We start from the raw sequence: 12998 nt of genomic DNA, 5'->3' as shown, positions 1-12998 counted from the left end.
AGCCCCCTTCCTTTTCTTTTTCATAATGTCTCTTGGCATGGGTGTTTAGCGGAACACACTTTGGGAAACATCAATTACCCTGGCCTCCTCAGATTAGCTAAAATTTTGTACTAGCTGCAAAGGATGTGAATTGTTGGGTGATATCAACATCACAGATGGTGCTGATGCCTTCTGATGGTCACAGAAACCAGCTCTGACCAACCCATATCACTTATCAGGGGTTCTCTGGCCCCACAAAGTGAATCTCCTTTTTAACTACTAAGTGGACTTCCATTTTGTTCTTGTCTTTTAAAGTTGCCCCGTCACATTGAAAGAGGTAAATACTGGGAAGAGGGAAAGTGACACATACAAGACTCAGAAATCTTGATGGAGGTATTAGCATAACTCATACGCATCCTTAAGCATGGATATTTTGCACTGATAATCACATACATTTATGGATATGATTTGGATTCTATGAATGATTAATTCCAGGCAAACTGGACCAGAATTTGAAAACCAAATCAGACCAAAATCTGATTACTGAGGGGAGGGTCCAGGGGTGTTACTATTGTACTTCCTAGGACCTAGCCAAGCAACAAGACTTGTCATTGACGTATTACATATAAGACATAGTACTACTCACTGGATGTACAGTGATTTATAAGACATATATATGTTCTCCAAAAGAATGTCTGGCACATAATAGGCCCTAGGTAAATATTTGTTAGATATATGAGCAAACTAAAGCAAAGAGTTTTACTAGGCCCTACAAAGAGGCCTGGATTTACATTAAAAATGAAGAGGAGACTATGCAGTTTTTATTAATGTTTAGTATCGACTTAAGTACACATTAAATAGTTTCAATCAAACTTTCAGTCAGGTTCTAATTTGCCAGTTGTGTGAAAAAGAATTAAAGTTGAGGCTAGCAAAAGAGCTAGTCAAAGTTTTGCATTAAAAAAAAAAAACACTGCAATATTGGTGCAGGTCTATAGGAGAAAAAAATATGTAACTTACCTAAAGAAGTCAGATCTCTGGGATCATATTTGAATGAAAGGACATGGCCAACATGGAGCCCGAAGTGTTTCAGGGAAACATATCTGCATAAAAAGTCTCAGTTACTGCCTGGAGTTTGGGTTAGAGTCTATCAGAGTGATGGCAACGACAGTTTCCACGAGGAAGAATTTTTTTCAATAGGAAAGACTAAAGTTTGAGGATAGAATGAAGTAACAAACCAGAATGGAAGAAGCGCAGATATGGGAGAGAAGAGCAGCCCACAAGTTCAGGGGCAAAGCCCCATCTAGAACCACAGAAGAACTCAGAGAGGAGCTGAGAAGGTCATATATGTTGTACATCAAGACTTTATATATAAAGGATTCCTTATGGCTCCATTGGATATTAGTAATTTGACTAAAGAGTAGAGGCTTTTGTTACAGTAATATTTTATGGCAGCCAAGTAGCTTCTGGAATACTGGAAAATTCATGGGAAATAATTCAGTCACACAAATTGCTTAGAAGGGGGCTGAGGGAGAATGCATTTACCCTTGGGGACATCCTAAGATCATCATAAAGTGGCCAGAACATACTGAATTTGCGTAAGGAAACCTGAGTTTCAATTTTGGCCCTACCACTTATTTCCAGTTATGTGACTTTAGGTAAATCATTGAGCCTAGTGAGTTTTAAACATTCAACTGGTTAAAAATAGATATTTTGTAGAGATCCTGTGAAGCTTAAATGATGTATCTATAAAAGTGATTAACTCATTGCCTACCACATAATACACACTAAAAAGTAGTGTTCGAAATATTGCATTGGCCAAAGATTATATCAGCAAATGATTTTATTTGATAGAACTAGGCCAACATATCCATATCCCTTTTTTCCATTTTCAGTGAAAATTTATCTGCCCACTAAATTACAAGGAAATAAAGTTGAACAAGGAGAGCAATTTGGTGGGCTAACTAGAGATCTCCCTGACTTTTTTTACTGTCCTCTCTGATCAATTATACTGCACACAAATATTTCTAAAACTTTAAATGCACTGAAAGTTTACTATGCCATCCAGTGTTTTTGTCTGTTTGGTATATGTTTATTCTACATCAGAATATTAGGATAAGCTATTTTCACAAATTGTACCTACTTTATTTTATTTTATTGAAGTATAGCTGATTTACAATGTTGTGTTAATTTCTGCTGTACAGCAAAATGATTCAGTTTTATATATATACATATATATGTATTCTTTATCATATTCTTTTCCATTATGGTTTATCACAGGATATTTAATATAGTTCCCTGTGCTATACAGTAGGACCTTGTTGTTTATCCATCCTATATATAAGAGCTTGCATCTACTAATCCCAAACTTCCAATGCATTCCTCCCCCCACCCACTTGGCAACCACAAATCTGTTCTCTAAGTCTATGAGTCTGTTTCTGTTTTGTAGATAAGTTCATTTGTGTCATATTTTAGATTCCACATATGAGTGATTTCATATGGTATTTGCCTTTCTCTTTTTTAAATTTCATGATACTTCAGAGAGACATATAGAATGTTAGGATACCAAAGTGAATTTTTTTTCATGCCAAACCATAAAATATAAAGTACATTTGCATGTGATCCTGCCTTTTATAAGACCCAGGTAGGCAAATCCTCATAATTTTCCCTTCTTATGCATTTTTCTTAAAATATTTTCTCTACATCACATTTCAATTTAGAGATGGAAGTACCTTTTAATAGAGCCCAATAATATTTCTATGTGAGCATGTAATAAAGCATTAGTTGAATGAGTCATGTTAAAATGTAACCACAAAAAGCAATTATTAGCTTACCTCTATAAATGCCAACAAAAACAGATGTCAATTTATTTTTCTCATTCTTAAGTCAAACACAAAATTGTTTAATTAAATATGTTATGCCAATTTAATACATTAAAGAGAAAAAATTCCAACTTTAAAAAAAATATCCATTTTATTGAATACTAGTGTTTTAACAGTTAGGGAATATTTGCTTCTGAAAATGAGCATCATCTGTCCATTAGTTATGTCAAGTACATGTGTACAATTAAATATATGTGTACTAGTTAAATACATATGTGCTAAACACGAAGCTCTGAGGTCAGACAGCCCAGATCCCAACAGTTACTATCTGGGTTACTTAACCTCTATTTGGCTTAGATTCCTCACCTGAAAAAAACACGAGTAATTTCATAAAATTGCAACATAAATTGTATAAAGTTCTTTAGCTCAGGACATAGCATATAGTAAGACTTCAGTTAACATTAGCTCTATAAATGGTAGTAATAACTGAACTCTATCCCAATTCTTTTTTCTAACACATACAATTTTTAAATAATTTGAACTACCTTAAGACCTAGACCTGGCCTAAAATAAACATCATGTTATACTTAATTATAGGTGACCTCTGCTTTGAGTCTTTTATAAATGTATTTTTCACACTTGGTTTCAAGCTGGTACCTATCTCCTTAGGTAAAACTGCTTCTTCATCCAAATATCTGAAAAGATGCTAAGATCATTTTAATTAAAGCAGCAACAACAGATGTATATATGTTCATTAATAAAAGTGTAATTTGTAGCTGTGTCCCTCTGAAAGTTAAGCCAAAAAATTATAGATTATATTGAGACACAAAAAGAAACACTGTTCTCTAAGTCAGATGCTCTATTATTAAAAAATGTCATCCCTTATGAATATCATAAATAGCAAACCCAGGAACAGAGTAACCATTTTAAAAAGTCTGGAGGGGATTCCATAACAACATTTAAATGCATTACTACTCAAACAATTTGATTGGATTATAAAATATTTAAAACTGCAGCTGTAGTTGTGGTGTTTACTGTTGATTATTTTGATTTCAAGATCTTCACACAGAAAAGGTACAAGCTTACAGATGTATTTATGTTTCACTGACAAGTAACTGCACTATAAAATGCACTGTGTATAATACATATTCAGATTAAAAGGGTAAAGTTAGAAATAGAAAAGTAAAATCATAATTCTTTAAAAGTTCTGTCTCCAAACAGGAGCAATCAGTTCAAAATCAAAAATGCCAAATACATGTTCCAGTTGAAAATGATATTAGAAACTAAGTAAAAATACATTAACATGAATTCTGTTTATCATCAAGCTTTACAGTAACTCACCACACATGATTCTATATAAATCTAAAAACACTTTGTAGATATGAAAGCATTTATAACCTAAGAACTCTAAAGTAATAATTTTATTATTTTGTTTCTGAAGATGAGGCCCAGTATCACTTAAAGAGTTACTGCTTTATGATGACAAGTTTCATTAACATATACTATCATTATATATTTAAAGAAACCCAGTCAATGGACTAAAAAATAAAAGAAATATGAAATATATACATATATGCTTAGTAGGATGATTAAAAAATATGAAAATGAAAGAATACAGCTGAAAAGATTTTCACTGTACCCAACCTGACTTCCTTTCCAAGATAGAAAATGGGACAATGATGACCAAACCTTCTGATGAACTAAAGTAAATGCCAGTTTCTGAAGCTTCACTGTACAGTTATCTGTGATAAGCTCTATTAACCGCTGGAAGTTAAAGCTGCATTGATGACTCAAACCACCAATAAGGCCCCCCATTAGATGGGGAAATACCTCTACTGCAAGGTTTCAATCTTAAGACCACCCCTCAAAGAGACATAGTCCTGTTAAGCACCTGATTTTAACTCCATGCTGCCTATAAATTCTGAATAGTCACTGTATCAACCCACCCCCCTCAGTCCAATGCTGATAATAATAAGAAAACACTGTACCTAAAACTTTTGCATTTATGATATTGTTTAATGGACAAAAAGTTTAAAAACTCTTTTGCTCACTCTTCTTATTTGACAAATAAAAAGAAACTGACCCTCAGCTCATTAAGTCTCTTGCTCAAGGTGGCACAGCACATATCTGAGAAAGCTTAGACCTGGGTAGGATAGAACCTTTTGCTAAAGTGGGGAGCGATTCTCTGGCTTTGAAGCTGAACGCATGCAAGTTCAAATCCTCGCTCCATCACCGGGAGAAGTCACTTGAGTTCTCTGAGCCGCTGTTTCCTCATTGTAAAATAAGGATCCTAGTAGTACCTGCTTCATAATGCTATTGTAAAGCTCAAATGAACTAGTGTATGTAAAGTATTGTTTTAGGAGGCTGAATAAATGAGGAGAAGGTGAAGCAAGCATAGGCAATGATGGTTTTTCAATGTACAATCTCCAAAGCGCATTCAACTAGTTGGCGAAGTTTTAGTTCCCAATTAGGGATAGAAGCATATTCACTAAAATTAAGTTGGGGGTCATTTATGTCCTAATGTTGATTGATAATCCAGCCACCTAGATTCGAGAAAGAAAATACCAATGATGTGGGAAAGGACTGGTTGAAATACGAGAAACGATGTGTAGAGAAAAGAGTAAGGCAAAGAGATGTTAATACAGGTCCTACTCCCTCATTTATTTGATCGACTTCCACTCTCTTGCCTCCAAGTCTTCCTTTTCTGCTTTTATAATGAATACTTGTGGTATAAATGGAAGTAGCTCAGACTATGAGTTCAGATAATCCAAACTGAAGGCCAGTTATTCATAGGATGATCTCAAATATCGCTGAGGCTTAATATATTCACCTGTAAAACGAAGATAATAACACCTGTCTGTATGCCTCACCATGCACGTGGGAACAATGGATTACATATATGTATATATGTGTGCATTTTATTACTTAAAACTGGGCATTCTAGATGCATACTGTGAACTTTTGGCTGGTGTCCTGCCTTGGACCAATTCATTACTGAAATTTTTGGAATCCTTGAACATTTAATTTTAGATAATGATATCTAGATTTTTCAAAACTATTTCAGATTGACATACTGAATTTCTTATTTTCACGCTATTTTTACATTGCCCTTTTAACAAATAGAATTTTGATATAGCTTTACTTTAATGGCTAGGAAAAGGGTTGGTTTTGAATGTTTTGGAGGTACAAGCACACCCTTTATATTTTACATGCAATCCTATAATATAGAGATCTTATGTATGATAAAGTTTTCCTGTAAGTAGAGAGATGGACTCATGAGTCACATATGAAAAGTAATCTTGTTATTTTATAATCACACCAGGCAACTGCTCTATATATTCACGATCTAGAAGATATAAGTAAACAAATATAATTTGGTAAGTTTGGTAATTTCAGAAGTGAATGTAGACTTTGAGCTCTATTAACTGAAATTGAAAATTAGACCACCAGATTTCAACTACCCAGCAGTAATTAATTCCAGCATGTGAAGCTTAATTAAGGAAAACCAAAATATATCACAAATTGTCGAAAAGGAAAGCCACCAACTGATGACACAGGACTATTTAAATATATTAAAGAAATGGTGCAGTATGTTAAGCATGTAATTCCGCCAAAATTCTCCCAGCTTTATTTTGTCTTCCTTTCCATATCCTTGGCTCTCAAAAATTCATTCTCAGTTCTTTGGCAAAAGAGACTGGAAGAGACCAGAAGGAGGAGAGGGGGAGTGGACAGCTCATGCTAATGCCACTCTTGATTTCATATTTTTGTTAAAAAATCCTACTTTGTGAATATAAAATATAGTTCATTTCTTATCCTGAGAGTTACCCTGGCATATGGCTCAATTGGAAACATCAAGGTTTTTAGTTCTTTTTTAAATGGCTTGCCTCTTTTCCAGACTTTTCTTCAGATGTATTGTCAATGCCACTTTTAGAGTCTATCACCCGTGAATTGGTAAAATCCTCTTCACTTCCTGGCCAAGAAGGTCCTGACCATGAAAGGAGGCTAATAGAGAATGGAGAAAGTCTGGGAGTCCAAGCATCCATCTGAGTAGTTTCTTTTTCAGGTATGACTGATCTCATGTTCTTAGACTTTTTTGTAATGTAAAAGATGTGTTATCTAGACCCAGAGAGAAAACTCTTTCCTACTTTCTCCTCTTCTGTTGAGTTAAATAATCCAAAGACATCTCTTGAACTCTATAATCATGCTCCAAGGCCTATGTACCCAAATGAAGTTCCATGAGTCCAATTCAATCTGAATCTTCTTGTTAAAATACAATGCCAAGTAACTTACCTGCAAGAACATTCCTACATATCTGAGGCCTTTCAAAAGCAATGTTGGGCTGATGTGGTAATGACATGAGTAGAGTTGCCAATTCCTTAAAGTTGAATGTGGACTGTAGAGAAATAATAATACCTTGTAATACTACCCATCTTGGATGAAATTTTTGGTTTCAAAAGTACAGAAATACTTATCTAATTTCATTCATCATGACTGCTCTGTTTTAGTCTGCAGTAAGTACAGGCTAGAGTCATTGGAATGCATCGAATTATTGGATAATATCAGATCCTGCCCAAAGAGGGAAAGTGAGATAGCCTAAAAGTATGTATCAAATAAGGAAGTTTTGAGTAGGAAATAAAAGGTAAAGGTAAAAGGAAACAGAAGGAGGTAGTTTGTTCTTTAAATTATTTTTCCTTAAACAGGTATAAAAACATAAGAAATATTTCTTTTTTTGTAATGCTAAAAAAGGTTTCAAGGGTACTTTATAAAAGTGACTTTCAACTTCTAGCTGGCTGTAATTTCTGAGGCCTGAGGCAATTGTCAGTCACTTTTTCAAATTGGAGAATACGGTAATAGTTTAAAGAGGTAGCCCTACTTCAGCTCAGTATGTATATTCTAAATCTAAATATCATTTGTAAACAATATACATAGAACTTCATGTGGCAAAAAACTTACAAGTTATAAAAATTCATTTACAATTGGAAACATATAAATGTCTGCATCCAGATTTTTTGAAGGACTGTGCAAGGTTATACTTTTCCTTAGCAAACCCTTCATCTATTTTCCATTTTTCTTACCTGGCAGGCAGCTAGAGGCTACAGAGTCAAATAATGAAGTTGTCTTTCATTTAGATATAGTTTATTAATGGCAAAACACTAATCCATTAATCAACTTAAAACAAGTCAGCAAATTAAAAAAAAAATCGGTATCTCCTTTAGTAACAGAGATCACATGCCTCTTAAAAAGGATCCATTATCTCCATGGGTTTCTCAGCTGAAGTTAAAAATCTAAAAATGATTTTCATTCATTTTTCATTAATATGCAAAATTATTCAAATTAGATAGTAATTAACCATCTACTCAGTAGAAAACCATTTCATGTTAATTTATGATAAACTCAGTTGCCGCTTTGATTGAGATTGATTTTTGGTGTTGAGAATCTATCATGAATACAAAAAAGCACCTGAAAAAATATTTTTAAACACCTAACTTATTGCTCAGCTAATTACATGGTAGCTGTATTCACACACTGTTCCAAAGAGAGGCTATGGAACCGAGACCAGCGCCGAGGAAGCTGTGCACACACTCTTTCGTGTGCTTCTGGTAAATTTCATCCTAAAACACTCTGTCTTTGGTTGCCTCAGTTTAGCTGATTCATATCGTTTGGGGCTTTATCATTGTTTAATGCAGCCAACTGACATAGTCTAGATCAGACTGCCTGGATAAAACAAAATTTCAGTAAGTAAAGAACTATGGAAATTTTTATGTGTTCTCGAGATCAGTTGATGTCACTGGATACTTAGATCAATGCAGTCAGTATGATTTGTAAACAGACTTCAGTGTTACTTTCTGTAGATGAGAAACAGACCTCAGTCGTAGAGGATGAAAGGGTGATTATCATGGGCTTGTCAGGCCAGTGGAAGTCATTTTCATTCTCAACAACAAAAGCTGGAGTTGAGTATCAGTGACCATAGGATATGCAACTGAATCTAACACTGAAGACTGCTATTCAAAACGTTGACCCCTGGGAGTAACAAAACCACAGGGACACAGTTAGTGACCTTCTGTTAGCACTTTTAAAGTACACAAAGGAAAACACCTACTACTTTCAGTACCTATTTGGTTGCAGAGATCAACTATGGGTGAGAATTCCTGTGGCAATAGATAAAAAGGAAAATCTAGCTCCAGCTGGGTATAGATGGCTCCCTCAATCATCCATTTAAAAGCATGTTATTGTGGGATCACAATAGTACACACTACATTTGGCAAGCATTTTACCTTAGGTTTTTATTTGTATGCAATAAGATTTCAAACGTTATATCATTTGCTCCTCTGCCAGGTATGCTGGACACATATTACACTCATCTTCCAGATAAAGGACTTGAGGTCTGAGCAGTGTAACTGTCAACAAGTTAATCGTTCAGTTAGATAAGGAGGGACTGGGATTGGTGTTTCTTTTACTTTTTATTTCAGCTATCCACTGTTTTTCAAAAAGCCTCCCAAAGATGACCTACATCAGCATCACCAAGGGTGCTTCTTAAAGATGCCAGTTGCCAGACCCTTTCTCAGGTGGGCTGTGTCAGGCTCTGGAGAAGCGATCTAAGTTATTTCCATTTCTAAGCTAGCTGCCCAGGTAATCCCCCCCCCCCCACACACACACAATTTTAAATGCACTGCCTATAACTCTGCTTCACTAAACAGTCGATCTCCCACCCCTGCCAAGTGTACATTGTACCTTCAGGGAGTGGAACAAATGGGGAGTGTGATACCCTTCCATGGATCCTCCTGGGGATTTTCTGATATGGTGAAATATAGGGTAATTAGTAAAATATCCTGAAAACATTGTCCTGAATCTTTGCAGCAATGTCTGAGAAGGGTAATTATAGAATAATGAGCAGAAGTCTAAACAAAAAGGAGAAAAATCTGCATGCAAAAAGCAACACCTTGAGAGTTTTTGAAAGGTATCTCTACAGAACTGAGCGGTGAAATGACTGAAATTTGAAGCATACTGCTAGTTCCCATAGGGTACAGTAAGTTCCCACTCTAGATAATATGCATGCACATTCGTTCTGATAGAATTCTAAAACAACAGAATTAGCCATAAGCTAAGAGTTGCCATGATTTATGTTTTATAATAGCCCCTCCTTTCCATTTCCTGGTCAGCGTTCTGGATGATTGTTCCATTTAGCACATATTCTCTAGTTTGTTTCTCTCGCTTCAAGTCTATTTTACATTTTCCTGTACTGAACTGCGTTTGCCATCTGCTGATCCAATTACTTATACAATCCAAATCCTTTTGAGTCTGATTGTTTTGTTCCTCATTATTTGCTCAGCCTCCAGTTTTAGTATCCTCTGTAAACTCTAAAATCTTGTTTTCAATACCTCATCTGAATTACTTATATACAATACAAGCCAATTAGCTCAAACTTTAGGTTTTCCTAAGGCTACTTGGGTCTGAAGGGATTTAGATTAGTTGAGTGGATTTGGATCCTAAGAAAGGCCTGACAGTTCACTCATCTAAGGACAGCTGATCCATCAGAAATTGAGCCATCCTCTTTAAATGGGGAGGAATCAAAAAGCAGGAAAGATACAGATTCTAAAATGATACTGTATGTAATAACAATATTATCATCATCGTCATCATAATCTTTATTATTGTTACCAATTATTATTATCTCATCAACTGTTTATTAAGTTCCCACTGTAAGACCATCTCTGTGTAAAACAATAAATCTACCCAAAGACTAGAATTGAAGCTACAAGGCCAACATATAAGCTGTAACTGCCCAGTTTATTCCTCATTTACATCTGTTTCGGTAAATTATATTTTTTCAACCAGATCTGTCCTTTATTTGGTATCTCAACATAGTTTCTCTTGAACCCTATAGACTGATTTTTTTCTAGCATGTTACTTAGCAAATAATGGTAAGTTTAGGAACATTAAAGGGCTCAAAACATATTCACATGTTTAATTTTGCCTGCAAAAATCCTTACTAAACCAAACAATTAGTAAGCAGTAGAGAGAAGTTCATGTTTCAATGCAAAATGAAATAATTCAACTTTTATTCATTACTCTCTGAAATGTCGTTTTTCCTTCAGTGAACACCCATCATTTTTTTTTTTAATTTTATTTATTTATTTATTCATTTTTGGCTGTGTTGGGTCTTCGTCTCTGTGCGTGGGCCCTCTCTAGTTGCGGCAAGCGGGGGCCACTCTTCATCGAGGTGCACGGGCCTCTCACCGTCGGCGGCCTCTCTTGTTGCGGAGCACAGGCTCCAGACGCGCAGGCTCAGTAGCCGTGGCCGACGGGCCCAGCTGCTCCGCGGCATGCGGGATCCCCCCAGACCAGGGCCCGAACCCGTGTCCCCTGCATTAGCAGGCAGATTCTCAACCACCGCGCCACCCGCGAAGCCCAACACCCATCATTTTTAAGATCTAGCTCAAAGGTTACTTCCTTTGTGGACCCTTCCCTGACCCCTTCCCTGGGGTGAAAGTATGCACTCCTTTATTTCTATACCCATTGTACTTATTAATTTCTATTACAGCACGTGATATATTTTATATTGTTCCTTTCTTAGATCCCTAGAGGGGTCATTAAATATTGACTGGATGAATGAATGATTGAATGAATGACTATTAGTCACTCAATTAAAAGTTTATAAAAGTTGTTAGTTATCCAGCTCTGCCTTCCACTCTGAGGAGTTAGGTTTTGCTGAAACTCTCTGGTACTAACTGGGTTATTGCTGCCTGCTACTCTATTCTTTAGATTCCACACCCTGCTTTGCTCAGCTCCCTCCCCTCCCCTGATGACAGTTCTAGCAGAAGTATCCGCCCTACCCCAGTAGGGGTGGGGAACTACAGAAGTGATAGAATTGAAAACACTCTACTGAATCTTTTAATTAGAAAAACAGAAAGTCTCGAATACTACATTGCTTTCTACAGTAATACTACATTTTTTTTTTTTTGAATGCTATTGGTATTTAGAAAGCCAGGAGGTAAACAGACCCAAAGGGATTTGAAACCCATTCAAAGGTCTGCACAGCAGATGTGGGGATCGAGGTGTCCTCTTCAGGAGTAACAGCAGACAAGTGTAAGGGATCCATACTTTTTTTACTCTTCCCAACCCTGAAGGGCGACTAACTCCTGGTAGCTTCTGTACCTCCTAACAATCCCATGTGACACTTAGCGGGGGTGATGCTATCTCCTATTATTGTTTCTTTCTTTAATGTACACTTGCCAACACCAACTCAACCAGATTTTAAACCCTTAAATGTTATTCTTTCCCTCTTCCCAGGGCCTAGCAAACACTGATTTCTCCATAATAGATGTCCAACAAATGGTTATTGATAAAGTATATTTATTTTATTTCAACAAGTATTTACTGAGATGCTAAACTGAATACTTTGAGGAGAAGCCTAAGCAAGGCAGTTTTCAAACTCTTTAAGGAACTTTAACTCAGTTGAAACAATTAAGTACATGGGAGCAATTGTACAAGGTGATAGGAGACTTAAAAGGAGGGAATCCAGGGTAGTTTTTGTAGTTGAAACTGCTCTTTCCAGACCACAAGCTACCACATAATGCATCAACAGGTTGATGCGGACTATAGTAACAGCTCATTTTATTTTCTCTGAATATTACATTTATTATAAACTTCTGTGGATTGCACTTCCTTTAGATTACCTGCATCTAGTAGCTGGAAAAGAACCTCTGTGATAGTCTTTAGCTCTAATTAAAAAGAAATTATTACATACCCAGGAAAATATATCCAGTCAATGGAGGCTAGATGAGAGGTGCATGCATATAAACCTCAAGCTCATGGATCTCTGAGCTCTTTTTTGGAGTGGTCTTTCTTCTTCTTCCTTTCAAATTTCCTTATGACTTTGCAAAAAGAACTAGCTCTCTCTCCTTTTGGAGACTGCTCCCTGGTTAAGCTAACTTTCCTCACTAATAACAATTCCTTATTCAGAGATGCAATAAGTGGGACATGATATTTCAGAACCTTTAGACCATGAGCAACACAGGCAGTTCAGTCTGAGAACAGGCAAGAGGGAGGCCTGACACTGCACTTGCAGCGGGATCTGGAAGAGAAGTCAAGAGTGGAGAAAGGAAGAACAGAGGGGAAAGCAACCTACGTTGTAACAGAGAGTGTATATGTTTGGAGCCAGTTCTCTTAGTTTTATTGGCTCATAATATTTTCAAAAAC

The sequence above is a fragment of the Balaenoptera acutorostrata genome, chromosome 12 (genome assembly GCF_949987535.1).
Source record: "Balaenoptera acutorostrata chromosome 12, mBalAcu1.1, whole genome shotgun sequence".
NCBI classification, from domain to species: domain Eukaryota; kingdom Metazoa; phylum Chordata; class Mammalia; order Artiodactyla; family Balaenopteridae; genus Balaenoptera; species Balaenoptera acutorostrata.
Note: the sequence above shows the minus strand (reverse complement) of the source record.